The sequence below is a fragment of the Penaeus monodon genome, chromosome 3 (assembly GCF_015228065.2).
Source record: "Penaeus monodon isolate SGIC_2016 chromosome 3, NSTDA_Pmon_1, whole genome shotgun sequence".
Taxonomy (NCBI): domain Eukaryota; kingdom Metazoa; phylum Arthropoda; class Malacostraca; order Decapoda; family Penaeidae; genus Penaeus; species Penaeus monodon.
The window spans coordinates 61,518,298-61,521,569 of record NC_051388.1 but is presented as its reverse complement, the minus strand read 5'-3'; the positions used below and the strand labels follow the sequence as shown (position 1 = coordinate 61,521,569).

Below are 3,272 nucleotides of genomic sequence, written 5' to 3'. Positions count from 1 at the left end.
CACACCCTCCCCATATCGGAATTGCTGGCCCCATCCACCCTTTTCTGGGACCACATTCCTTTATTTTCCTCCCTTATACTTTTTCATTAAAAAACAAAAAATTCCCCCTTTTTTGGTTTTTTTAAAACACAAAACAATTTATCTTTCCTTTTTTTCCTTCAGTAAAAAAAAATTTTTTTTTTAAAAAAAAAAAAAAAACAAAACAAAACTTTCTGGTTACTCTTTTTCCCTTAAAAACAACAAACCACAAAACAAAAAAACAAAAACAACAAAAAAAAACAAACACAAAAATTTTAGTCGTTAAAATTTTGGCCTTTAACAAAACATAAAGTACCACAACGCATTTTTTAATTTAAGTGAATATTTAAAAAAAAAAAACTGTTTCCACGGAATAGAAAACCCATGAAAATTTTTAAAAGTTTTGTACGGAATTTTTTTAAATTAAGAATTTTTTTTCACTGAAATAAAAAAACTTATTTAAAAAATTAACAAAATAAATAACTTTTTTAACATAAAGATGTTTCAAAGAAATTTTTTTAATTTTTTATTAAAAAAACCACACACACAAATCACTTGATAAAAGAAATAAATGAAAATATTTTTATATTTTTTGTCTTAATCATTTAAAACTAAAAGGGAAATTTTAAAAAAATATTTTTAAAATTTAAATTATTATCCCCTATAATATTTTTCACCAACTTGAATTTCACCTGAAAAAATACTTTTTGTATATTAAAAACAACAACAACAAAAATACCCCCTTTATTCAAAGAGTTAAATTTTGAAAAAAATTTTTTTTAAAAAAATTTTTGGTAAAAAATTAAAAAGGAAATAATAAAAAAATTTTGTAATAACTTTCAATATACTAAAAATGGCTTTGGGTAATTACATTACCTAAATAATCTGGTGGCAAAAACCAACTAGATCCCAATAAGGCTTTTATCCAAACAAACCCACAAATATTACTGGCTGAGTGATTAAAATAAATGGGGGGTGGCATTTTTGCACTGGTATGGACCCCCGGGAAAGGGTGAAGTGCCCCAAGGCGGCTTGTTTTGGGTATTGCTGGGGGGCGACGGTTCTTTAAATGACCGGGATGCTCGAATCTTAGGGTTTTGTTTTTTTCTGCAGGGATTTTTGTTTTTTGTTTAATGCAGGGTTTTATTTTTTTTTTGATTGCAACCCAAAAAAAGAAAGAAAAAAAAACCAGGATTAAAAAATTGTTTTTTCTTTTTCATAGTTTTTCTTATTTTTTTATAATCAAAAATAAGGGAAAAGGGGTTTTAAAACCCGAATCATTAAAAGGATATTTTTGAAAAGTCGCTTTTATGATTTTCACATATCTTTCATCCTTTTTTTTAAAGGGAAGATTACAGCAACATTTGAAAATACAATCAACTTTCTTTGGAAAATAGTATAGCCTTTGCGAGTAAAAAACACGCATTTGTTTACCATCTTTTTTGACTCAGAAGGACCAAATTGCACCAATACATTGCAAAAGAAACTCAAAGTAACCATTTCTCCTCGACTTGAAGCAAGAACTCAGAAGTTGGAACCGAAGCCCAGCCTGAAAGTCTGGCCAGAAGACTTCCGAATGGCCTGTTGGGAAAAATAAAGGCTTGTCTTATAAAAATAAATTATGTAGTTTCTAAGGGTATTGCCGTAAAAAAAAACCCTTTTAATTGACGTTACTCATTACACTGAAAAAAGGAAGATGAAGACTCCTAAAAAGTAACAACGCACTCACCCCAAATCCGAATTGCTATGCGTTCCGGTGAGGCTGAGGAAGTTCTTTTCTGTCGTTGATGTTGTAGCGGTAACCCAATTTGGCGTCTGTGTCCGTGCGTGAAAAACAATCTAACCCGAGAGAGAAAATTACTTAGCGGATTTAAAAGTTTGTCGATTGCTATTCATCACTTAGTGCATGCCCTATAGACAGAACATCTGTATACCAGCGTGCTTGGTTATTCAAGTTACCACGTGAGGTTTGCTTCACACTGCAGATATATAGTACTCATAGTCGAGCTTTAGCATACCCTGAATAATCGGTGTTGCTCCGAGAGATGCCGCCGAACAGTGAGTGTCGGTCATTGAGTCGGTGTTTCCAGGTTCAAGGATGCTCCTTTTTTCAGAGACGCTGCCGAGGCAAAGGAATGGGTTACATCTGGATAGTGAAGAATGTTCTTTACACTGGCTATGGAAGGGTCGTGAAGTGAATTGCGTAAACAAAAAAAATCCTTTTCCCGAGTGCAGTGATTTGGGTGTGGAAAGTGGGGCTTCCCCTCCTCCGAACGACTGAGCGTGGGCGCCGGGAGAGCGACAGAAGTTTTTGGTGGGCCGTTGTCCCTGTAGCCGACGCCAACGCCGAGGTTGGGGATGGTGAACGACCTGGGAGAGAATATTGCACTGTTATGGTTCACGCCAAGAGGAGACTTATCTATATTTTGGGTGTTTAGCCGCCCCATGAGAGGACACCTGGGAGAGAATAATGCACCGAGAAGGATTCAGTAATTTTTTCGATCTTTAGTCTCCATGCATATGGCTCACTGACACCCCAGCGAAGTCAAGATTGACCGAAGGGAACCTAAAACTTGTCTCCCGCCGAAGACCGACTGCTGGCCGTACGTCGCGGCGCCCAAGGATGTCGCCCGTCGGGAGACCTTGCCGAGGACAGCGCCGACCCCCGCCGCCGTAGTGAAAGGGAATTGGTTCCTTCGTCCACGTTTAGTGAGTGCCATGGAACGGCTTTAAATATAGAGAAACAGAGTCAGAACAGGCAGTTCAGTGAAGTTTCTTTTTCAGTTATCAAAGCCACTGTTTTGTTTGTCTATGAAGCTCAAAATTTTTCTCACCTCACCCAACTGGATTGCCCGTGTCTGGGGCGAGACTTCTCGGCATTCAGGCCCGCGCCGTCTGCCCCGCTCCCTGACGAGGGCTCGACGCGGTCATCTTGGGCGAAAGGGGACTAAAGGGTCCTCGGAGGGGCTGTCCCGCGACCAAGCCCTGAAGTGGCGGCTGGGGGTTGTGAGGCGCCGCTCCCCCGAGAGCAAGGCACCCATGCGGCGAGACAGGAGAGTGCCATCTTCACCATCCTTTCACCACAAGAGATGAGAAAAGTGGCCGGAGACACAAAGGGAGGGAAAAAGCTTATATTGCTGAGGCGTAACGAAGGATTACTCAGCGGGATTTCCATGCAGATTTGTCCCTGAAAACTTTTCGATGTTCATGCATGAAAATACTTGTCTGAGCAAACCATTAACTGCACGTGACAA

General features: G+C 38.9%; 1 pseudogene; it reads right to left on the bottom strand.

Annotated features, from left to right (window-relative positions):
- Nucleotides 1-1,505: 1,505 nt before the first annotated feature.
- LOC119588070 lies at nt 1,506-2,898 on the bottom strand (annotated as a pseudogene).
- Between the last annotated feature and the right edge of the window lie 374 nt (nt 2,899-3,272).